This window comes from Chroicocephalus ridibundus, chromosome 8 (genome assembly GCF_963924245.1).
Source record: "Chroicocephalus ridibundus chromosome 8, bChrRid1.1, whole genome shotgun sequence".
NCBI lineage: Eukaryota > Metazoa > Chordata > Aves > Charadriiformes > Laridae > Chroicocephalus > Chroicocephalus ridibundus.
The window spans coordinates 44,641,449-44,655,477 of NC_086291.1; positions in this window are offsets into that span (position 1 = coordinate 44,641,449).

Genomic DNA, 14,029 nt, shown 5'->3' on the forward strand with positions numbered 1-14,029 from the left:
CAGTGAATTTCCAGATACGAAAGTAAGAGTCATATTTTCTTTGGAAGTCTTCCTTGCTGGCCCTGTGGATTGCATTTCTTGCTGTGATCTAAGAGACAGTAATACCCTGCTCAGTTTTCTCAAAGCATTGACAAAAATCCTGGTGAAACTTCTAAAACCTCTGACTGCGGAGGAGTAAGACTCTGATTCCTCTGCTTCCCTTGCCTTACTTACCTGCTGTCTCGGGAAAATAGGTACCCTGTTTCCAGGGACTGGATTCCCCAGAAGGGGCCACCTCTTGGGTATCCATGTCTGTTATTGATTTTTGTATATTTTGTTTTGCATTTTCATTTGCTTTGCGTTTGTCTTTCTGGTATACAGTCATTACCATCAACATTGACTTAAAATCAATTCCCTGACGTTGACAATGGCTATAATTGATTTTCAAAAAGCAATTTTCTTTGTTGTGGAAAAACTCCAGATATAATTCATGTTAAACTATACTGAAACCTATAAGCCAAACCATTGGAATTCTGAGTGTTTTAGCAAGATCAGCCCTCCAGTTTTAAGTGTATGTCACTGCAAGGTATCACAGAGCCATGAAGTAGAAAATAAAAGCACAGCAATTAATTTTAGAAGTTCGATGTGTTGTGTTGGGAATACACAGACAGATTCATATGCGATTAGATCTTTCCATGTACAGTGAAATGTAACCGTCCTATAGAACTGAACACACTTTAAGAAAGGCAGGTGAATTTTAAATCAATTAGTTTTTCCTCTACTCTGCATTTGCAGGCAGGCTTTGAGGCAGAAATAACAATGTGCACAAAGTGCTGATACCTAGTGTTATGGAAATCATATATTTTTACACTCTTCTGAGTCCTAAATGTTCCCATTTCCTTGTTAAAGGTAAACTGGTTTAGATTCTATATCTTTCCTGAATCCTCAACTAAATTCAAATATTGGCTCTTGAAGATGTTACTATTTCTAAATATTGAGTCTCTAAACATGATAATCAACACAATATCGTGGATACAGCAAGGACTATTTGACTGAATGTTGCTATGTGAAGCGCTCATTAAACTGAGGCTGTGTTTACTCAAATTGTCATGACAGACCCATGAGTTTCATCATGTAGTTTGGCCCAGTAGCACAGAACTTATGATCAGATTTGTTTAAAATAGGCATACAACCAATGTATAGCTCAGCCCCTCATTACCATACATGCAAATGACTTATACGTATATTTTTTTAGAAAGGCTCAAAGTTGGCAAGTCTGTCTGGAGAAACCCAGCACAGTTTCCTCACTGTTGCCTGGCTTCCTTGAAAAGATCCCAGCCTTCACCCTCTTTTCATCCCAAACCATAGTTGTACCATGCTCATCATTTGGAGTGTTTTCCAGTGTCGTGATCAGCTTCAAACATAGGGTGAGCAGTGAAAAACCTTGTAACTCAATAGCTTTATCTCACATTTTCATTATGTTTCAAAACTTCAAAATATCATATCCAGTCATACCAAGATATTTTCAGTTAGGAATAAATTAGTTTTAAAAGACGATTGTACCTGGGTGGCCCAGTATCATTTAGAATAAGGCATATTTTGGAACTGAATGTTTTGGTGCAAAAGTAAACTGAAAATGGAAAATACTTGTGGGAGAACTTGTGTATAAAGGTCTAAACCTTAGAACTTCCCTTAGCTCACTTCTGAGTAGACTGTCCAGTGCAGTTACAAAAAAAAAAAAAAGAGCATAGTTCCCACTCTTCCGTGTATACTAATTTAAGTATAATTGCCAGCAGAATTAACTGAAATGTCTTAAAGTCTATGCAAGGAAGCAAAGAAAACAAATCTATGGGATGTTTGTCTTGTAACTGAGGAATTACTTCTTTTTTTTTTTTTTTTGTCATTAATAAATAGGTATCTGCATTACTCTAAAGCCTCTGGTAAGGTTATGATCAATGTCCATTTATTTTAGAATGTCAGGATCGGTTTAACCTCAAGATGGTGCTAGATGGTTGTTGGCTGTCACAACAACAATTGTTTGTCATATAAATGTTTGCAGAATGAAAAAGCATCGATAACATGTAATTGGCTAATAACTAATAAGAAAGATAAAGGCTTCGTATTAAAGTGTATCACTTTTATAGATTAATATGTTTACCTACCCAAGCTAGACATGAATTGATTTGAAAAAATATTGATTATATGGATGTCTCAGAATAAAACAGTGCTTGGGAAGAAACAGAGCATATATAAAAGTCATTGGAACAACAGTGATGGGAGATATACAATATGTAGTTTGACAGCTTGCTTAGTTATTAGAACCAGACAGTCTGGGAGTAATGGGAGTGTTATTCTGGCAAGTTAAAGTGGTTGAAACCTGTCAGATAAATAGTAAATACTTAAAGTTCTTGAAGAACTTAAAGAATTACTAACTCTTTCATTCAAAATAAATAATACATAGAAGTACTGTAATTATTCCAAATCAAGCTGTTTTTATGCTAGAAGGTTATCTGGGGCATGGCTGTAGTGTTTAAGCTATAACAGTGCTATGAAAGTGGTAAGATTCTATTAGTGCAAACAGAGGACAATATAATGTATCAGTATACCCATTCTTGGATCACCAGGGAAATGAGCCGCACTGATGCGTCAGTACCATTATTCTGGCAACTTTCTTAGCACAAGCAGTTGTGTAGGTGATGTAACTGCAGAATAGAAAATGCAGGCTGCTGTTGAGGTTTTTCCCTTCAGTGATGGCACCAGGTCTGATTTTTTAACAGGGCCAAACAGTGGCCAGATGGCCAGAAATTCATCTTACAGCTTCCTTCCTTGTGAAACAGTTAAGGGAAAGATTTTCAAAGGAACACATGCAATGTTGTTGAGGTTTATGGCAAAAAAAAATAGATGCTAGGTTTGTATAAACTGCTTGTAACTCAATGTGGTGGTCACTAGAACAGACCTACTCACTTTGAAAAAATCTTTTCCCAAAATGAGATGTGAGTCTGCTTGAAGATCTTGGTTCTTAAGCATGTCTCCTGTGATCAGTGGGTGTTGGAAAGCAAGGACTCTCTCTTCCCTGCACCAGGGATTTTTGTTGTTCTTTTAATTTTTTTTTCTTTTGTCTTTTTTAATGCTTGCTTTTTTGGCAACAAGATTTAATCTTTTAGAAAAGCTGCAAAATAGGAACAATTTATGTGTCAAGTTAATTTATTTTGTACCAGAAAGGCCTTTCAAAAAGATGGCTTTTTAATATATAATCGTATAAATGAATCAGCAAAATAATATGGGGACTTGATGATGTGCAGTGACAGGAGGCTTTTTATTAAATTTTATTTTATTTTGAATTTTGAATTCATCAGTTTCACAGACATTTGTCTTGATATCTTCCAAAGTTTTTATAATTGTTTAATGCAAGCAATTACTAATGAGGAGGCTAAATCAGCCAAGACAATGTTACAGAAATGTGAAAAACTCTGTCATTGAAAAGGGCTGCTTGATCTCCTGAAATAATTGGAAATTTGCCACCATTTCTTTGTAACCTTAAAAAAGAAGGTTTTACAGTCCTCCTCATTTGTAAACCTGGAATGATATTAAATGAACATGCTGCTGCCTATACTGCTCAAAGTCTTAGTATATAATGCATTTCTTGGAGAGAAAGAATCTACTAAATGTGCTTGTTTGGCTTTATAAAGCAGGGAAATAGAAAATAGACTGTGTGTCCTACCCACAGATTTCTATCAGATACAGATAAAAGTATAAATAGCCTAGGAGACAGTGTCCTCTTAAATGATGATTCTAAGGTTAGTGTGGTCTTTTGAGAAGATTTTTCTTGTCTAAACAGTTATAAAGAAACTGAAAGTTGATTTAAGGTTTTATTATAGAGAATGTAATTCTACATCACTCATATTCAGTATTTAAGCAAGAAGGTATTTTGTGTATAATTTTAGAAAGTTTTTCAGAAGGAAATATCATACTGGTCATGGCAGGCGTCAAAAAATCTATTTTAACAAGTATTTCAAAAGGAAAATAGATGACATTTTTTTAGAACAGTGAGGAAATCAACATACTACGCTTTTTTTCATTAGATTAAATTCCAAAGTGACATTCCAGCTGACAGAAGGAGAGAGCTAGTAATAAAATTCATGCTTCCGTGGTTCAGGATTAATCAAGGGGAGAGCTAGGGTAAGAATGTTTAGCTAAAAGTCATTTTAAGTCACAAGTCCATAGGATAGATGATTAATTATGTTGTCCACTTTGGGCAATGACTGTGCAGGACAAATTGCATTTGAACTTGGCCACAGAAGAGTTTAAAAACCGCAAGTACTGAGTGACAATAAAAAAAATATACAATATTTGCTTTCTCTCAAAGCACTGTGTATTGATGCTGGGAAGTGATTCCCTTTGTCTTCATAGAGGAATTTAGGAGGAAGTTGTCTATAGATATTGATCCTGACACACCATTCTTCCAGTAACAGTCTCAGAGGTGCAGCTTGCTGAGGTGTAGAGGCTGAGTGTTTGCACTGACCTCTGCCACACAAAGATCATAGTCAGCATCTGGATCTCCATATGGAGGATAAAACTTTTTGTATTACAAAAAAGCTTTCCAACAACTATTTTGGCAGGGACAATCATAAAGAGAATATTTGAGCATCTTATTACACTGTTAATATATTCCCATCAGGAAGTTAAACTAATTAACTTCTCTCTTATGCATACCTTTGTGATATTTTTACATTTCCCAGGGCACATAACCAGTCACAAGAAAAGGAAAATGTCACCTTCCAATAGTCGCTCCATAGCAGGCGATGGAGGACGTTCTTAAAGAAAAATATTTAGTGTGCTGTTAAGTTTCTTGATGAGGTAGATCATGGTCTCACCTGATATCTTTGCTTCAACTTGATGTGTATCTCTTCTTTGTCCATTTTTTAAAACTTTTACTTCTTTGTGCTCTTCATATCAGTTGCCTATTCTGCTTGTGTTCACTGATTGCCAGGAAAAAAATATTAATTATTTCAGGATTGAGAGATATGGAGCTACTGGAGAGTCCAGCTCCGAGATGATTAGGGGACTGGAGCACCTCACATACGTGTAAAGGCTGAGAGAGCTGGGACTGCCAGCCTCGAGAAAACAAGGGTTAGGGGGGATCTCATCAGCACGTACAAATATCTGAAGGCAGAATGTAAAGAAGACAGAGCCAGGCTCTTTTCAGTGGTGTTCAGTGACAGGAAGAGAAGCAATGGGCACAAACTGAAACACACGAGTTTCCCTCTGAACATCAAGAAACACTTCTCTACTGCGAGGGTGATCGAGCATTGGCACAGGTTGCCCATAGAGGTTGTGGAGTCTCCAGCTTTGGAGACATCAAAAACCTGTCTGGACATGGTCCTGGGCAGCCTGCTCTAGGTGACCCTGCTTGAGCAGCAGGGTTGGACAAGACAGCCTCCAGAGGTCCCTTCCAACCTCAAGCATTTTGTGATTCTGTGAGTCTGTAACATTTGCTGTTCAGCGTTTTCTGATGTCGTCTGTGACAGTAAAACAATGATGCAGGAATAAAAAACCTGGGTCTCTTTGGTCTTGAACTAAACCTTCTAACCCACTTGCCTTCTCTTTTGTTAGGTTTTCATTTCTTCAATCTATCTGTGAAAGCAAGGCCTAAGGAAAGCATCCTTTGGAAGAAAACAGATTTCAGCAACGAACATTGGTCAAGTAGAGCAGAACATAATTTAGGTGAGTAATGAATGACAAAACACAATACCAGTGTCTGTATGCAAACTCATCCTCTGATGGCAACTTCTGTCTTTCATAGTATTCTTCCTATTATGAGGGAATAATTTTTTTTAAAAGCATCGTTGTCAATGCATTGTGGAAACCAGCACTAACACAGAAGGACAAGGACCATTGTCTGCATCTGCCTAGTGCTTCTAAATGAGATATTTTTTAGTGAATTGGAATCTAAAATGGCTTGTGTGTCAGTCAAGGTCATTTTTTGTGAGCTTGTCTGATGCACACAATGAAGCTACTGTATTAAATGCAATTCAGCATAATATCCCTAATTTAAGATGTAGACAATTATGACAGATTAACCAGAGATAATAGCTGTGAACCTGATTCTTTATTACCTGGATCAGCGATGCTGGAAGAATAAATGGAAGACATAAATGAAATAATCTGTTGCTGGGCAGTTGAAGAACACACTAAATCACCTGGCTAACCAAGAATGAAGATTATGTTTTTGAACTGACAGAACAAATCATGGTAAAGGTCACTGTAGATTTATTACCCCAAAGAACATTATAATAAACTGGGTCGTCTTTATATTATTATTAGCTCAAAGAAGCCTCAATCTTCAGATGATTCTCTGTTGCAGGCACATGAATTTGTATCAGAATTAATTAGATGACCATGTCATCTGATCAAATTGATGGAAATCTATTGAACTGCATGAACTATATGTCTTCAAAAAAAGGCAGTGAAGATGTTGGCAGCACTACCTTGTCTGGCTTTTAGGAGATTCCACAGCGTTGTGTTCCAAACCCAGGATGAGCACAGGGGCTGATTTTAGTTTGGTTTGGGGTTTTTTGGTTGGTGTGTTTTGTTGGTTTTGTTTTTTTTTTCCCAAAGCAAATTTTATGAGAGGAAAGGAATTCTGGATGATTTAAGTATAAAGTTCCACCTTCTATTTTAAAATCTCTAGACTATTCAATAGGTAGCAAATGCAATGAACTTTAACATCTATTTCATGAAAAAAATAGAAACATATTCAGAAAATATTTAAAACCATTATTCAAATATTTATAATTTAAAAAATGCATGTTCGTCAAAATCCATATTTAAATGAAACTTCAATTCCTGCGAAGACACCATTGTTACTGAAAAAATTTGGATTAAAATCATGCTGTAAGTCCCATTCAAGGCTATATGTCCACTTAAATCCTATCTTCCTGGGGGACTCAGCCACTATGAAAAACCTGCGCCCAGATTTATCCCATGTACCTTTAACAGTTTCACTGATGTGCTGCGCAAGAAGTCTCTTTGCTGGTGTGGCCAATGCAGAAAGATAAGCAGCTCCAAGGGAGGCTGCATCCCATGTGATAATGCCTTTTTTCTCCATTGATAAAAGTACCAAGGTATTTAAGCCTCTAGTGCTTAGAAGACACAGAAATCAGGTAATTCAGTAATTGAGTGAAGGACCTGTGGTTTATTCCTGCTGGTACTCCTAACAAAGACTGTTACAAGTCTTGGCCGTTATAAACGAGACCAGTTTTGTGAAGTGTAAAGGGATCTTCTCCTGGCCAGGCATCTTGCTGTGGTCTGCCTGAGGAGGCTACTTCCAGTGCAATTCAAGCTGGACAGTTAATTTACACCATAAAATTGTATCTTAAAAATGAAACTGAAAGGCTTTGGTTCAGCGTCTCCTCTGGGGATCCCAGGGCAGCCATAGAAACAACACAGAAGAAAAGGATTTCATACCAAATCCTTATTTTCTGTCAGCAAATGCATCCAGAATTATGGGGTAATAATTCCAGACAGATTGAGGAGCTTCATGGGTGTTTTGAAGTTATATATATATTGCCCACAGATTTTCATCTCGGTGAATTTGAGTGTGTAATAGCCTGTGATGAAGCGTGCAGGCCTATCAGTGCCCCTGGAGAAGACTCTGAAGCCATTTCACACTCTGTGCTGAGCAGGGTCTGTTAAAAGGAGATCCTGCGAAGCCAAGTCCCCAGGAGTTAAATTCCCAGACGGCGTTTGAAGCTATTCAGGGTGTTACTAACATTGGAAACATCATTATCTGCAGCCAAACTAATTTACATTCTGTATTTTGAAAGAAAGGATTGGGATTAGTTAGGAGAGGACTGTTCTTCCTCCCAGACAAAGGTGTGAGCACTGGGGTAATCGGGTGTTACCCGAGAGACTTCTGATTTCTTGTTCTCGTGTTTGATTGTCAGCCTACATGGATGACATGCAGTTACAAATAGTTCCTTGAAATAAAGCTTTGATAGCTTTACACGCATCTTGTTTACATTTTAATAATTTAATAGCCATACTTGTAAAATCAGCATACTAGAATTTCAGTGTTTTTCTGCTGGACACTGAAGGGCCAGCATGCTGGTATCTCTGGGCAGGACAGTTTGCTTGATGCAAGGTTAATTCCTTCACACCAGCCATGCTGCCTGATTTTGTTTGGGTCTTGTGTGTGATTCAATTTTCTATTAAATAAGGATAGGGATTTTGATTTTCTCTGAAGTATCATAAGGTATAGATCAGTCAGCATCAAGAAGGTAAATGGTGAAATTAGAAGTATGTCGACAGTTTGAATACTCAAACAATTCAGTAACATGATGTAGCAGTCAGAGAAACTATAGCCAGCATGTATTTCTACAACCAAGCCTGCAAATGTTTCCAAAAGACATGACCTACTTTGAGTGGAGGTTATTTGACTCAAAGTACCCTAAATAGGTACAATTTTGTGGCTTATATTATGCTCAAAGCCACACTAGGTGGCAATAATGGTCCCCTGAAGGTTGGCAATAGGACCTACAGAAGACCGTTTAATTTTCTACTTTGTAAACTGAAAACCACCTTTTACTGTCCAGCTCTGCTTTTCTCACAGAAATGAGTTTTGCTTCCTCCCCATCTATTGTTAAAAGATAAATCCAAAGTCAGTGGTTTCATTTTCTCCAGGAACACCGCTTGTTCAAAGCACTGCTCTGAGAACCTGTCAAGTTCTTGTTCACATGCACTCCTCTGCTATGACTAGAAACAAAGTACTGGCCTTGGGAAATATTATCCCAGCTCCTGCAGTGGCCAGTACTGTTCTGTCTGTCTCTGATAGCCCAGCATGCCAGAATGATTTCAAATATCATCCACAGTGAGCTAATATTGCCAAAGAGATTTCAAATACCAGCCAGCCTTTGCTATTCACACCTGAGCAGTTTAAAATATCAGCACTACAGTAGCCTCATAAATTAGCAGCACATTACATCTTTTCGTTACAGATGTGGCAATGTCATCCAAGAAAGTTAATGACTCGGGCACCAGGAAATGGTCTTCCAGGTAGCAAATGTTCAGCAGATCACAGTATTCCATTTATAGCACAGGAGATATCTAAAATGTCACCATTGCTCTGGAGAAAACAAAGTACTGCATCCAAACATGCTGGAGGCTATGTCAGTGAGAAAAGAGTTTCTCTTGCTAGCACAGGTAGTTAACGTTCATGCTCATCTATTATATTACACATTGTCTTTAGCAGCTCTATGGCTCTGTGTAATAATCTGTGGTAATTTTGTCTTGATGGATATTGGTAGTCAAGACCAGAACAGAGGGGTTTATTTGATTATTCCAAGGCACACTACAAATCTTAGTAATCCTTGCTGCCTCTCTGTGATGTCAGTCTTGTTTAACTATCTCAGAAACACATAAATAGAGAGGGAAAAGAGTTTGTCCAAGGTTACCTCCATGGCAAACAGATTGGAGCACCTCAGTTCTCAGTTGCTGACCTCCTTTTTACAAGGTGAGATGCTGTTTCCAACACAATGGGATTTTGCATGCCTTCACATTGGGGTATCTGTGATCCTATAGCATACTCAGGTGATACTGTTCTATGTTAAGCTATACAGCAAAGTTTCTTAAGTAAGCTCTGTGGCATACGATGTGGATCTAGAGTATGGGGACTGACTAGCTGTTTAACACAGACACTGGAAGTAGCCTGAAACAAAGCGAGGAGTATTTAATGTCAGAGTGTTTTCACAACTTTGAGCTTTCTCTGTCATGTTCACTGATGTTTAGCTTCATAGGAGCAAATTCAGGGTGAGTTCTAGATGGGGATGATAAATACTTTCATCCTTTTGGGTAGTTAACTGCAATTTTTAAAATGGTGGGGAAACATGGTCTGTTTTAGACTTAATTCTCTAAAGCAACTTCTTATTATTTATTTACTTATTTATTTATTTACATTTATTTACACTTTCACCTAGTTTCACTTCATTACAAGTACATCTCTGGATGTGGTGTCAGGAGGCTTTCCAGCTGGAATGAAGGGAGGAGAGGGTAGCTTTGCTCCTGCCAGGATTCTGTCAGGGACGTAATTCCTGAAGTCCCCAGAGCTGCTCTCACTAGTTTGGGCCAGAAGCACTTGGGACTCAAAGCCTGCCAGCAGTGGGGCTCCTCCAACCTGCATAAGAACGGTGCTTGCAGAAGCAGCTCACTTAGTGGCCAAGTTTCAGTCCTTCCAGGACACCTAATAGGTGGAAATATGGAGTGCCTGGGCAAAAAGGAAATGTCTGGCTGTAGGCCCTTGGATTGCTACATTTCCCAAAAATGTTCCCAAAATATTGCATTAAGAGTATTGTCCAGACTGACTTTCTGCTTGCTCAGATATTTTTTACAGTCTACACCTCACATTGTCTTCAGTGCCCAGGAACATTCAGAGCTTCAAAACCTGTATGGATAGACTTTAAAAAAAAAAGAGAAGAAGGGAATGCATTAGTCAGAGTTTAACAGTTGCTTTCCAGGAAAATGTCACGTCTTCGCAAGCTTGAAAGTTTTCCCTGGATACTGAGTCATTTCTGCACAAAATTATTCTGGGCCATCCAGTCCGTGATACTGAGTTGTATTCTATACATGGTTGCATAACAAAAATAAGTTATGCCGAGTTCATTCAAGATCTTGTGGATGATTTGGGAAAGTATGTGACAATAGCCACAGGTCAGGATAGTTGAGAGTCAGGTTACATTATTACAACTTGCCAGAAACCAGACCAGAGGGCAACATTCAGTTTGGCAAAACCCATTCTGGACATTTTTTTTCATCACAGTTTGCTGTACCTAACATGTCTCCTATTCTCGCCTTTATGGAACACAGAAATGAAATTGTTCTAGACAAGTTAAAATCAAAGACTTGAACTGTAAATAATCTTTTTGTTGGTAACAGATTGGGAAGAGTGGTTTAGTTACATGGATACTGTTACACCTGAACGGGCAAAGCAGCCTGATCTCCTCCAATGTATGTAAATCCAATTGGGTCTTTGTATTTTTATGCTAGGGTCACAGAGGGAGAATCTTGTGTATAATTTTAGCAGAAAGTCACCTTGTAAAAAAAAAAAAAAAAAAATATAAATTCTAACAGGTCACAGTCTTGCGTGGGAATAGAAATAGAGTCCCCACCAAACCCTTGTTCTTTCATGTATCTCTGACCCACCCTTGCTCTCACAGATTTCCCCATTTCCGAAGGAAGCCTCTGGATTTCTGACAGTAGAGGCTGTCTTTGAAATATGCCTGCCTTTTTTCTTCCCTCACTGTCGCTATGTGTTGTCCAGCCTTCAGTCAAGAGCATCAGTTTTAGCTCAGTACTAACATCTGATTCGTGCTATAGCTAGCCAATTTTCTTCACTCTCTTCAGTTTGCTGAACATCCCAGAGGCTGAAGGATTCGTGTTGCCATTCTTTCTCCCAGCTTTTGGCATGAAGATCTTTTATGCTCAAGCCCAAAATACTCAAGATCTTGTTGTGTGGAAGGTAGTTATCATGTGAAGTGGTGACTGCTATGTATAGGAAGCAGAAAAGTTTCTGAGAATTATTGGAAAACTTCTTTTAAAGTAGTATTTCTTGTACTGTATTTGCCATATCAAATGATAAAATCTTGGTTAGTGGAATATTGCTCCCCTTTCACATATATTCTGAATCAGCAAAATATTGAAGTAGGTTTCTAAATGGAAACCTGTGAAGCCCAACTGGATTAGACTGATCAGATGTTGAAAGTTAGAAAAACCTTGCTTAAAATGTGGTTTCTGCTGGTTAGATATTTAGTATTGCACCCTGTCTTAGAAGGTAGATGGTGGTCAAACTGTATGCCCTGTGTACACAGTAATAGTGAAATTTTAATGTGCTGTTGAACTCTGTTCACAGGTCAGAGAGTGGTGTGAATCTTATAGATACCATGTAGGTCTTGATATCATCATAGTGGTCTTGACTAAATTGCAGAATTCCCTCAATAATATGTTGCTGCCAGGTCACAAATAGATTAGAAATGCCTTTCTCACTGTTTGCAGACTCATTGCACGTCTACATGGCAAGTGGCACCCCAAGAACCTCCAAATCAGACATGTGACTGGCTGCACCTTGTTAGCTCCTGTAGAAATTATTTGTGTTATTCTGCATAAAGGTATCACAAGGAACAGAGTGGATTGTCCTTCCTGCCACCTTTGGAAAACAGCATTAAGAAAGTGATGGGGGTAAAGGGTGAAAGTGGAAAAGGTTTGGTACCAGTTCCTTGTGTCTTGTACTCTGGACAGTTTCATTCTTGTGAATGGCCTGTGGGAAGTAACCCATCAAGGGGATTTATTAGGAGGCAGAAGGGAAGGTAACTCTGCCCTTCAGTGTGTGATGTGATGTGTTCATCTCGGGTCTTGTGATAAGAAAGCAGCTGTGCTCACATGCATTATATAACAAAACTGTTCTGGCATCTGCAGTCAGATGATTTCAATCACATCCAAATTTCCCTTTGTACTGCAGTTAGAATGGGGCTGGTGTCTTGCTTTACAGCGATTTACACCAGCCAGGGAGGTCTCTTTCAAAAGAGCGTTTACATCCATTGAGTCTACTTGACATCATGGAAGTGTTCTAAAAGATCCTTTATGTGATGGACAATCTCACCCTCCTATATTAGTGCAGAAAACCAGATAGAATATGGTAAGTAAATATTTCAGAAGAAATAGTAATAAAAAGAAAAAGAATTGAGGCAGGATTATTTGGCTTTCAGAATTGCCAAAGTATTAATATAAGCTGCACTTCAGTTTCTATCCGTCATGATCTGAAAATCTCATGAAACACTCTCTGAAAAGGAGAATGGACAAGTTTGTAAAAAACCACTAGCATGCAGTGAAATACCTTTGAAAGCCTGTCTGCAAAGCTGTATCTTAGTTTATTTTGTTGTTTCGAGCTATTTTACATAAACTAGAACAGCCTCTAGTTATTATGAACCTTGCTTTGCAAAATATTTTCTATAATAGGATTATTTATTGTTGAATATAGAGCAGTTAAAGGTGAGCTTCCATCTTTTAAAAGACAGTGCGCGTATATTGTCAGTGACATGATTAAAACAAGCTGATTAGTATTTCTTAACAAGCTGCTTAATATTTGTTAAAAGCAAATTTTTTCTATCAGGCTCCAGGCACGCTAGAAGAGGGTGCAACGTTTGGTTTAGAAGGATTTTGAGATGAATGTGCAACAGTCTATGCAATGTCCTGGGCTGCATTTATACTTGCCATTTCTACATTGTCACTAGATGGCCATGAGAGCTTTCTAGGCATTCAGACACAAAGGGTTTGATTCATCCAGGGAGTGGAAGAAGTTATTTATGGGAAAGTGATAAAAGAATAAAAGAAGTGAGATTTGAAGGCAGAGAGAATATTTTTCATTAGAGGAATGGAAATTAGGAAAAGTGGAAAAGCATTTGACCATACAGACCCATTATCTGGTTTCCATTTTCCCAGCTGTTTGAACTGCTTTGATATAAACGATGACTCCTCTCTACAAACTTGCTTTGTTGAGCTAAGTCGAAGCTTATATCGTGGCTGTAACAGCAGTGTTACTACTACAGCACTGAGTAAAATACTTGCTATGGCATGAGCTGAACAGCGCTAAGAGCAAACAGATCAATCCGCAAACATGGGAATACCAACAAATAACAGCAGAGCTGTGGTTTTGTCACAAAAACTTTTGCAAGCATCAATGGGCACTTTGATTGTGGAAAGAGCAAATCTAGTATGAGAGAAGGTATTTCATTACCTGTTGGAAAACACAGCCTGTCTTTAAGCAGTGGAAAGAATTTTATCTTGAACGAATGTTGGTGTGAGGTAGTATTTGCCCACTCATAACATTGTCAGATCCCGTGGAGTGATCTTCCCTGACGGCTTCCCTCGGAACACGTCTGTCCTCGGGGGAGGCAGAGGCCAGGCAGAGCCAGGATGTTTGAACATGAAGGGTGAGGTGTCTCTTCCAGGCCTTTCCTGGCAGCCCTGCTGCCTCCCCATCTGATTTTCTTTGCAGTATTGG